Raw genomic sequence first — 12,142 nt, 5'->3', positions numbered from 1 at the left:
GCTTTGAATCCCTATTGAATGTCTACTATGCATTCAGTGAGGAGTTTCAAGTTATAGAGATTAAGAAGAAAGGCCCTAACGTTTGGCTTATAAGCTAGTTGAAGAAAACACAGTGCATGCAGAACAGTGGAAGACAATATTCCTTCCTCAAACACTACTGAGTGCCTACTTTGAGCTAGGCCCTGTGCTTAGACAATAGGGGTGCCAAAAGTAAATTGATTCCATTTTGTTCAATTCAACTCATTATTCATTTGGCATTTATTGATTGAATGCTTTTGTACTAGACCACTGCTTTTCAAACCTTAACACATATGTAAATCACCTGTGGATTCTGTTTCAATAGGTCTGGGACAGAGCGTGGGAGCCTGCACTGCTAGCGAACTCAGAGGGTATGCCGATGCTGCTGGCCTGTGAACCACACTTTGAGTAGTAAAGGACAGTACAATATCCTAGTCCCTGGCTATACAGAGGCAAATAAAACAGCCATGACCCCTGCCCTACTGAAGCTGATATGCTAACAAGGAATGTAAATATCAAACAAGGAAGTAGAGTCAGCGCTGTATTTCCGCAGGTTCCACATTCATATATTCAACCAATCACAGATCGAAAACAGCCAGAAAAAACAACAACAAAAAAAAACTGCAACAATAAAGAATAATATAAATAAAAATATATAATATAAATAAAAAAATAAAGAATAATATAAATAAAAAATATAAAAGAATAATATAAATAAAAAATATAACAACTTATTTACATAGCATTTCCATTATATTAGGTATTACGAGTAATGTAGAAATGATTTAAAGTATACAGGTGCCCTCTGTCAATGGCATTCTGGCAAAAAAAAATTTTTTTAAGATAAAAATGTAAAATTAGATGAGAGTAAAAAATTTTAAAATAACATAAAAATAAAGTATGCAGGAGGATGTGCATAGGTGACATGCAAATACTATGCCATTTTATGTAAGGGGCTTGAGTATCAGAAGATTTTGGTATCCAAGGGGGTCCTGGAACCAATCCCCTGAGAATACTGAGGGAGGATCATTCAATAAAGTACAATGTTAGAGGAAGTCCAAAGTTACGTTGAGAGCATTGTGTGAGGGCACCTAACTTCATCTACAGATCAAAAAAACTTTCCTGAGGAAGTGATATTTAGATTGATAGGAATTTGCAAACAGTAAAGGAAGGAAGAGTATTTCAGGCAGAGGGAAAAGCATGTTTGAAGGCATGGAGGTGAGAGAAAATTTAGATATTTAACAAATATTTACTGAGTTTTCCCATTGCCAGGCTCTGTACTGGGTGGAAGACCCTAGCATGGAGGAGACTACACCACGGGACACAGATATGGGAACAAATGACTTCAAAATAATGTGGTAGGAGCTCTAACAGTGGTCAGCACCGGGCACCAGAGGAGCACTGAAGAGATTGCCTAATCAATCCCAGAAGGGATGGTATTGGAGCTGAGCCTTGACAGACGAGTGAGAATAAAGAAGGAGAAGATGTGGCAAAGTGGGAGACCCCATCCTTGCCTCCATGGACATAGTCTAGTGGGGAAGTTGGCAAGCTGACTGTATAACACTGATTATAGTGCAGTACGATAAGTGTCTGGGAACAGTGCCTAGCACATAGTAGGGACTTACTAAATATCTGTTGAATAAATTAATGTATAAATGCTGTATAATACTGATTATAGTGCAGTACAATAAGTGTCTGGGAACAGTGCCTAGCACATAGTAGGCACTTATTAAATATCTGTTGAATAAATTAATGTATAAATGCTGTATAATACTGATTATAGTGCAGTACGATAAGTGTCTGGGAACAGTGCCTGGCACATAGTAGGCACTCATTAAATATGTGTTGAATAAATGAATGTATAAATGCTGTATGATACTGATTATCATAGAGTACAATAAGTGTCTGGGAACAGTGTCTGGCACATAGTAGGCATTCATTAAACATGTGTTGAATGAATGAATTTATAAATGCTGTGCTAGCGCTAGATATAATCAGGTAGTCCTAGAAACGATTGGGTACTAAATTAAGAGTTACCAACTCCAAATGCCCACGGAGCTCGGAGCACAAAGAGCTCCAAAAGGGTGAAACATGAACCAGGCTTGAAGGAAGGATCAACTCTGTGGGATGAAGGTCGGTAGACATTCATCCTGAGAAGGAAAAACTACGATTGACGCCGCTAGAAGGAAAGGGTGAAGAAAACAGGAAATGAGCACAAAGCAGGATTTCTTAATCCAGGGTCCCTGGTACTTCTGGGGCATCTATGAAACCCCAGAGATTATAAGCAAAATCCTAGGTATGTATGAGCAAGGTTATTTTACTGGGGAAAAAGACTAGAACTTTCATGAAATAGTCAAAGGAATCCAATAAGCCTAAGTAGGTCAAGACTCTCTCGGGGAGAACAGATAACCTACTTGAGATAGCCTGTGAATCACTTCATTCGTGACAAATAATTATGCCAATGGACTCCCAACACAGAAAACCTTGGGTCTGAGTGAGCAGCAGTGGTTTCAGCCCTGCCTTTAAGTGGCATTTTTAGCATTTCCTTGCTGCTGCCTGTCAATCCAGACCTATCCATGTTGTCAGGGTATCCTTAGCAGCTGATGGAGATGCCTCTTTCCAAAGGCAACTTACGTGCACCAAAGTCCTTCCTCCTAATGATTTTCCAGTAGGGACAATGCCCTCTTGTTAGAATGTCCATTGTTTACATTTATCTGATCTTTTCTCACAATTTCCGTTGAGCAGCAGTTGCTACAACCACCTGAGCATCGGATGGGCAATTAATTGGAACAGATTTAATAAATGTACTAGAGAAGGAAGCTGTATGTTTATGGACTACAGTCCTTTCATGGTCATGCATAATGGACCAAGCACTTTTCCACCCAGCTGCTTATGCTACCACAGTGAACACAAAATGTACATACCTGGAAGAAAACAGCTTCTGAAACATTACTAATGAATGCAGCGAATTTGTCTTGTTAGGATAAGCTATGGTATCTCCATGGCTTAACTTTGCACCATCCTATTCTGGGTTAAAAATATCTACAGTGTCTCCCCTTACTGTCTTCTTTCTAAAATATAATTTTATATTTTAATTGAAGTGGCCCTTTTTCAACCAAGAATCAGGGCATTGTGAAAGAGCAATGTGCATCCCCCTGTTTGAAAGCACAGAGAATGTTTAAAGTTTTTAGAATACAAAATAACTAGAGCGGAAACCTTAGCAACCAAACTGTACTAGTAGGAGTGTAATGTTGAAAGAGGGGGACAATGGTCCCAATGCCCTCAGGGTTAGACACACCACATGAGAAATATTTGTATCCAGTACTTGATGCCACATCCTTCAAGGGGTAATGATAGGCCCGTGAGGCTGGCAGGTGCTCTCAAAGTGAAGGCAAATGGCAATGGCTAACATTCCATGGAGTTCTTGCTAAGTGCCAAGCACTGTACATTTAATCTTCACAACCACCCTATAAAGAAACTATTAGGGGCCAGGCACGGTGGCTCATGCCTGTAATCCCAGCACTTTGGGAGGCTGAGGCGGGCAAATCACGAGGTCAGGAGTTTGAGACCAGCCTGGTCAACATGGTGAAACCCCGTCTCTACTAAAGATACAAAAAATTAGCTGGGCATGGTGTTGTGTGCCTGTAATCCCAGCACTTGGGAGACTGGGGCAGGAGAATCGCTTGAACCTGTGAGGCGGAGGTTGCAGTGAGCCGAGATCACACCACCACACTCCAGACTGGGTGACAGAGCAAGACTCTGTCTCAAAAAAAAAAAAAAAAAAAGGAAGAAGAAAAGAAACTATTAGGTTGGTGCAAAAGTAATCGCAGTTTTGCCATTGAAATTAATGGCAAAAACCTCAATTACTTTTGCACCAAGCTAATATTATTATTATCCCCATTTTACGAATAAAGAAACTCAGGGCCACCCACGTAGTAAGTGAAGGAACTCAGAGTGCCACTCAGTTCTGTCTGATTTCCATGGAGCCTCAGTGTAAGCAGTTGGTGTATTTTTAATTAATCTCGCTAGAGATGATTGGTAATTATGACACTGAAATCATTGCAACTGTGTTGTGTGTGCATTAGTCTTGTCTCACCAATCAGAATAAACACACTGTGAAGGCAGTGACCACATTAATTACACACATGTTTACTTTCCAGGCTAAGCACAGAGCTGGACATAAGCAGATCTTCCTTACATCTTTTGCTGAATAAAATAACCCATTTTGAAATGCCTCAAAAACCAATTTACCCATAAGATTATTGAGGGTGTTGGGGGAAAGGACACTCTGGGGATATGAATTGTTAGTGACATTTTAGAGGACACTTTGTTCATAATTATCAAAATGTAAAATGTGTAAACCCCTTGACCCACAGTTACATGTCTAGGAGTCTACTCAATCTATTCTACAGAAATGCTGATACATATATGCAAAAATAGATAGAACAATATATAAAGATACATACATATATATGCAAAGGTATATACATAAAGATATATATACACCTAAATACATATATAAATATTCATATATTTCTTTTTTATTACAGTTCTGTTTATTTTAGCAAAATAAAGAAGAAACAACTTAAATGCCCATCAGCAGGGGAATTGTTAAAAAATTAGGCTACAACCATACCTTACAATACAATATAGCCACTAAAATACTGGAGTAGATGTATTAGGTTAACCATATGAAACTGCCAATGTTTTACTGCTATTGACATAAATAACAATTTCATATGCTTCAACATAATATACGTACAGATATGAAAAGATTTATAAGAATATTGGTAGTTGAAAAAAGCAAGTTGCAGAACAGTACCTATAGTATGGCATATTTATGTTTAAGACAGAAGACAAACATAGAGAATAAACAAGAAAGGTACTCACCAAAAAATTAAGATGGTTATTTCTGGGCATGGCAGTTTTCATATTTTACTCTATAAAGTTCTACATTGTTTTAATCTTTTGTGATGAAAATTTTTTATAATTTCTTGGCTGGGCGCCATGGCTCATGCCTGTAATTCCAGCACTTTGGGAGGCCGAGGCAGGCGGATCACGAGGTCAGGAGATCGAGACCATCCTGGCCCACGTGGTGAAACCGTGTCTCTACTAAAAATACAAAAATTAGCCGGGCGTGGTGGTGCATGCCTGTAATCCCAGCTACTTGGGAGGCTGAGGCGGGAGAATCACTTGAATCAGGGAGTCAGAGGTTGCAGTGAGCTGAGATCGCGCCACTGCACTCCAGCCTGGTGACAGAGTGAGACTCTGTCTCAAAAAAAAAAAAAAATTATAATTTCTTTTAAAAATTTGTTTAATACAACTGATTCCAAAGTATTTACACATTTTGTAAACATTATTTTTCTGATCTACAAGCTCCAAACTCTCAGGAACTCACATGTTTCTTCACTGGGCCAGACAAGGAGAGTAATAAAGAATTAACCTTAATTGTGCAAAGAAATCCAGATGGTGAGAAAAGAGTAAAAAGCAGAACTTCAACTTGGATTATCTTAAGACAATTGCCTGAAAATCTCCTGCTTACTTTTCCTGTTTAAACCTGGGTTTTCAGATGAATGTGAGGTGATCTGCTTTTCTGTGATTCAGAACTTCATAGAACTTGGCAGGCCAAGAATTACAAAGAAAGGAAGAAAATGAAAGGAGGAAAGTGAGGTAGTGAAAGAAGATGGGCAGAACTTGAGAAAGCTTTATAAAGTAACAGAATACACCCCACACCCTTTGGGAACAAAGGAACAAAGCTGATGGAACACAACAGATGTTCTCCTTCCCAAACCATGAAAGCATAACACTCTACAACTCCTCCTCACTCCAAGGAGTGGCCAATGCTCCTTACTGGAATATCTGTACAACAAAGGTTTTTCTTGTCATTATTGTTTCCTTAGAGCATGGATAAAAAGGAAAAAACACCATTACCAGAAACTATCAAGTGTGGTTTAACTGTATTGTCATTTTATCTTGATTCTTGTTTCTCTCTAACAAATTTCATTGAGGTATAGTTTACATACAATAACATGCACTCATTTTAATTGTACACATCCATGAGTTTTGACAAAGCAATACACCTATGTAACCACCACTGTAATCAAGATATAGAACATTTCCGTCATCCAAAAAGATTCCTTTGTGTCAACATGCTTTGCTCAGAGTGAAATTGAAAAAAAAAAATTAAAATTAAACAAAAATGGCCAGGTATGGTGGCTATGCCTGTAATACCAGCACTTCGGGAGGCCCAGGCAGGTGGATCGCTTGAGGCCAGGAGTTCGAGACAGCCTGACAAACATGGAGAAACCTCGTCTCTACTAAAAATACAAAAATCAGCTGGGTGTGGTGGTGCACATCTGTAATCCCAGCTACTTGGGAGGCTGAGGCACAAGAATCGCTTGAACCCAGGAGGCAGAGGTTACTATGAGCCAAGATTGCACCACTGTGCTCCAGCCGGGGTGACAGAGCGAGACACCATCTCAAAACAAATCAAAAACAAAACCATTCCTTTGTGCTGGTCTATCCCCACTCACAACCCTAGCCCCTGGCAACCACTGGTCAGCTTTCTGTCACTCTAGATTAGATTTTTCTTTAACATTTCATATAAGTAGAATCATATGGTATGAACTCTTCTGTATGTGACTTCTTTCACTCAGCATACTGTCCTCGAGACTCACCCATGTTGCTGTGTGCATTGATAGTTCATTCCTTTTTCTTACTGAGTAGTATTCCATTGTGTGGCTAGGCCATGAGCACAGTTTATCCATTCACCTATTGTTAAAACTTTGGTTGCTTCTAATCTTTGACTATTATGAGTAAAGCTGCTATCAGCATTCGTTTGACTCTTACTTTTGAAGTGAAATTCAAACCTAGCCATTTTGGCGGGGCATGGAGATGGGAATAAAACTAGCATTTTTAAGGGACCTACTGAGAGCTGGGTGCCGAAGATAAAAGACGAGGAAAGAGGGGAGCATTCTTTCAATCTCTAAAGAAAGCACGATAAGGATTGCCCTGGCCAGGCACCGTGGCTCAGGCCTGTAATCCCAGCACTCTGGGACGCCAAGGCAGGCGGATCACCTGAGGTCAGGAGTTCGAGACCAGCCTGATCAACATGGTGAAACTCCGTTTCTACTAAAAATACAAAAATTAGCCAGGTGTGGTGGCACGCGCCTGTAATCCCAGCTATTCGCGAGGCTGAGGCAGAAGAATCACTTGAACCCAGGAGGCGAAGGTTGTAGTGAACCGAGATTGGGCCATTGCACTCCAGGCTGGGCTACAAGATCGAGACTGTCTAAAAAAAAAAAAAGTTTCTAAAAATCGAGCAAGGAGCTAGAGTCTCTAGAAATGACTAAGACCCGAAATATTAAATATTTCCGCTCATAGTTGAAGACAAAACTTTATCCAGCCTTGGCGGCTCCTTTCCCCTTCCCCCTTTATCAGGGACTTAGTTCATGATCAGGACTGCTGCATGGAGGGCGGCCTGGGGCGTGCTGTATTTGTGCTGACCCGGGCCTCCTGGCCTCGCTGCTGTCGCCGAGGTGCGTGCTGGTCTTCAACGCCCGCAACGACAATATGCTGCGGCAGCTGGAGGCCGAGCTGGGCGCCGGGCGGTCTGGCTTGCGCGTGGTGCGGGTGCCCTCAGACCTGGGCGCGGAGGCTGGCTTGCAGCCCGCTGCTTGGGGCCCTGCGTCAGCTCCCCAGGACCGAGGAGCTGCAGCGACTGCTCTTCATCAACAACGCGGGCTCTCCTGGGGATGTGTCCAAAAGCTTCGTGGACCTGGGTGACTCCACTCAAGTGAACAAAGACTGAGCGCTGAACTTGACCTCCATGCTCTCTCTGCCATACTTGCAGCGTCTTGAAGGCCTTCCCAACCAGTCCTGGCCTCAGCAGAACGGTGGTTAACATCTCAACCCTCTGTGCCCTGCAGCCCTTCAAAGGCTGAGCGCTGTACTGTGCGGGAAAGGCTGCTGGTAACATTCTGTTCCAGGTCCTGGCGTCGGAGGAACCTAATGTGAGGGTGCCGAACTAGGCCCCAGGTCCTCTGGACACAGACGTGTCCCAGCGGTTAGCCCGGTAGACCTCCATGGACCCAGACATGCGAAAAGGCTGCAGGAGCTGAAGGCAAAGGGAGAGCTAGTGGATTGCAGGGTGTCAGCCCAGAAACGGCTGAGCTTGCTGCAAAAGGAGGTGTTCAAGTCTGGAGCACATGTGGACTTCGACGATAAATAAGCCCACGTCTTTGGCTTCCTAAACCTTTCTGCCCCCACTTTCAGACACACCCCAGAGCCCCGTGGCTCCCCACACCCTGCCATGGTGGCAGTCCTGCCTTACACAGATGAACACTCATGTCTACTGTCCTACTCTCACACGTAGCCTGCTGTGATGAGCTTCCAGGTCGCTGGCCTTACCAGTTGTCTGGAATCTGGACTTGGCACCCTGGATTATGAGGAGGCTTAGGAGAGAGGTTATGGGTGTTCATGTCTCTATCCCCAGGAATAGAATTTAAGGGATGGGAAGAGCAGGAAAAGAAGCTGAAAAACACAAGAGAGGAGGTTGTGTCTCCTGCTCATAGCTAGTCCATGGGGAGAGGGAAGAGTGACCTGAGTCAAATAGGAGGATGCATGCAGATTCGAAGATGGCCTGGTGGGGAGGAAGAGCAGAGGGCACAAGTCCCTGTTCACACAGGTGCCCCCTGCTGAGGGGAGCAGCACCTTCTGTTGAACTTCGTGTCCTCACTCTGATGTCTCCTTCCTCCAGAATCCACCACCCCTCCCCCAGGCTGGGAGAAGGAGCCCTTGGGTGTCTACGTACATGGCCAAGGCAGATACAAATAAAATTAAAAAAAAAAAAAAAAAAGGGAGAGTGTTACTTAATCTTTTCAGTTAAGGCAACATTGCTACCTTTCTCGGAGTGAGTGATTGAAGTCAAGAAAGAAGCCCTGCTTGGGATTAGAGAAACTGAAAAGAAATACGATGACTCATTAAAACAGTTTGAAGACTATAGAAAGGTCAACAATTTAATGCAAATATTAATTAAATGCCTAGAACAAGAAAAGGGAGGCAAAAGTGAGTGAAGAAGAACATCTATTGCCCTTCATATGTGTGGACCACTGAGCTACGAGCTTTACCTATATGAATTGAATTGATTTTCATAACCCTATAAGGCAAGTACTATTTTTATCCCCATTTTATGTATGAAGAAATCGTGCCACAGAGAAGTTTAATAACCTGCCCAAGGTAACACACAGTAGAGCACTCAGGATTCCAATTCACTAACTACTGCTTTATCCTCTTCCTTGGCACTACATACCAGTGACTGCTGGGACAACAAAAATGTAGAAAACATGGTCCCAGTCTTTGGAGGACTCATGGGGAAACACCAGACAATATTCTGACTTTGGGAAATGATCTAATATTTCCAATTAAAATGGAAGTTAATAATCCCTTTAATGTCCTCCTTACAAGGTTCATTTATTTATCCCATAAGTTCTTACTGAATATCTATTACGTGCCAGGCACAGTGCTGAAAGTTCCTCATGGAGCATATTTTCTAGAAAGAAGACACGGCATTATTCAGGTAAAAAAGAGCCACCAGGTGTGGTGGCTCACGGCTGTAATCCCAGCACTTTGGGAGTCCAAGGTGGGTGGATCACCTGAGGTCAGGAGTTCGAGACCAGCCTGACCAACATGGTGAAACCTCGTCTCTACTAAAAATACAAAATACAAAAATACAAAAAATTAGCCGGGCGTGGTGGTGCATGCCTGTAATCCCAGCTACTCAGGAGGCTGAGGCAGGAGAATGGCTTGAACCTGGGAGGCGGAGGTTGCAGTGAGCTGAGATCACGCCATTGCACTCCAGCCTGGACAACAAGAGCAAAACGCTATCTCAAAGGGAGGCTGAGGCAGAAGAATCACTTGAACCCAGGAGGTGGAGGTTGCAGTGAGCCGAGATCATGCCATTGCACTCTAGCCTGGGTGACAAGAGGGAGATAAAAAGAAAAGAAAATAGATATGTAAGTAAATGGGGAGAGAAAGAATGGGGGCAGAAAGAGAAGGAGGAAAGGGAAAAGGGAAAGAAGGAAGAAGTTATTTTTGGACAGTAACACGTGCTATGAGAAAAAGGAAATTGAGTGATGGGATGAAGGGCGATTTTAAGTTCAGAGGTGGTTGTTACTTTGCCTAAAAGTGGCCAGAGATGTTCTCTGTAAAGTGATGACTTCAAACTGATAACTGAACAGTGAAAAGTAGCCAGCCATGTGCAGGTCTAGGGACAGTGAATTCCAGTTGGACAGGAGAGTAAGTGAAAAGACTGTGAGTCAGACAGGTCATCTTATATTTGTGGAACAGAAGGCACCCAGCATGGCCAAAACATGCTGACCAAGGAGGAGAGTAGACGGAGATAAAATCACAGAGGCAAGCAGGGACCAGATCATGAAGGTACTTGAATTTGATTTTTTTTGTAATCCCAATGAGAAGCTATGAGGAAGGTTTTGAATAAGAAAGTGATGTTTTTTTTTTTTATTTTGTGACAGAGTTTCACTCAGTCGCACAGGCTGGAGTGCAGAGGCATGATCTTGGCTCACTGCAACCTCTACCTCCCGGGTTCAAGCGATTCTCCTGACTCAGCTTCCTGAGTAGCTGGGATTACAGGCACCTGCCATCATGCCCGGCTAATTTTTTGTATTTTTTTGTATTTTTTTTTAGTAGAGACGGGGTTTCACCATGTTGGCCAGGCTGGTCTCGAATTCCTGACCTCAAGTGATCCGCCTGCCTCAGCCTCCCAAAGTGCTGGGATTATAGGCATGGGCCACTGCACCCGGCCGGCCAAAGTGATGATCTTTTTTTTTTCTTTTTTTTTTTTTTTTGAGACGGAGTCTCGCTCTGTCACCCAGGCTGGAGTGCAGTGGCGCAATCTCGGCTCACTGCAAGCTCCGCCTCCCAGGTTCACGCCATTCTCCTGCCTCAGCCTCTCCGAGTAGCTGGGACTACAGGCGCCTGCCACCACGCCCGGCTAATTTTTTGTATTTTTTAGTAGAGACGGGGTTTCACCGTGGTCTCGATCTCCTGACCTCGTGATCCGCCCGCCTCAGCCTCCCAAAGTGCTGGGATTACAAGCGTGAGCCACCGCGCCCGGCGTGATGATCTTATTTTCATGTTTTATGCACTTCCTGGCTGCTCTGTGGAGAATGGATTTGGTGGGACTAGAGGGAAAGTGGGGAGAGCAGTAAGGAGGTGGTTGCAGGCTGGGCGCAGCAGCTTATACCTGTAATCTCAGCACTTTGGGAGGCTGAGGTTGTTGGATTACTTGAGCCCAGGAGTTCAAGGCCAGTCTGGGCAACGTAGTGAGACCCTATCTCTTCAGAAACTGAAAAAAGTAGTCGGGCGTGGTGGTGTGCATCTGTAGCCCTAGCTACAAAGGGAGGCAAAGATGGGAAGATTGCTTGAGTGTGGGAGGTTGGGGCTGCAGTGAGCTGTGATTGTGCCACTGCACTCTAACCTGGGTGACAGAGGAAGACATTGTCTCTAAAAAAAAAAAAAAAACAAGAACAAACAACAACAAAGCAAGAAAGTAGTTGCATTAGGCTAGATAAGATGGTAGTGGCTTGGTTAATGGTAGTGACTATGAAGTGGAAACTAGTTATTGGAGTCAGGATTTATTCTGGAGGTGTAGCCCATACGACTTGCTAATGAACTGAGGAATTGAGCGGAATCAAGGGTAACTTTCAGAATTTCAGTTTGGGCAACTGTTTGAATGATGGACTCCTTAGATGACAGTAGAAGGAGCATATTTGTGCTGAATTTTAGAATGAAAAAGAATTTGCAAATTATAAAATGCTCTCCAAAAGTATACTGACACTGAAGAAGTAGGCCACCATGAGTCTTATAGCTGCAAGGAACTGAATTTTGTCAACCATCTGAATAATCTTAAAAGTCATCTTTCCCAGTCAAGCTTCCAGATGAGAATACAGCCCTGGCTATCTGATTGCAGTTTTGTGAAATCCTGAGTAGGGGTATCAAGTACTTTTGATGCAAATCTAAAACACAGGGACCAATTCAGTCCCAGCTGGCCCCAGTCATATCTGGCTCCCCATTCTTGGTGGACCATGAGCAGATTTCCCTTTAG

At 43.1% G+C, this 12,142-nt stretch overlaps 1 pseudogene; it reads left to right on the top strand.

Annotated features, from left to right (window-relative positions):
* Nucleotides 1–2,226: 2,226 nt before the first annotated feature.
* Nucleotides 2,227–8,248, top strand: LOC116457424 (sepiapterin reductase-like; annotated as a pseudogene).
* The last annotated feature ends 3,894 nt before the right edge of the window (nucleotides 8,249–12,142 follow it).

Source organism: Hylobates moloch, unplaced genomic scaffold (genome assembly GCF_009828535.3).
Source record: "Hylobates moloch isolate HMO894 unplaced genomic scaffold, HMol_V3 SCAFFOLD_18, whole genome shotgun sequence".
Lineage (NCBI taxonomy): Eukaryota > Metazoa > Chordata > Mammalia > Primates > Hylobatidae > Hylobates > Hylobates moloch.
The sequence above is the reverse complement of the archived record's forward strand: the minus strand, read 5'-3'. Positions and strand labels throughout refer to the sequence as shown.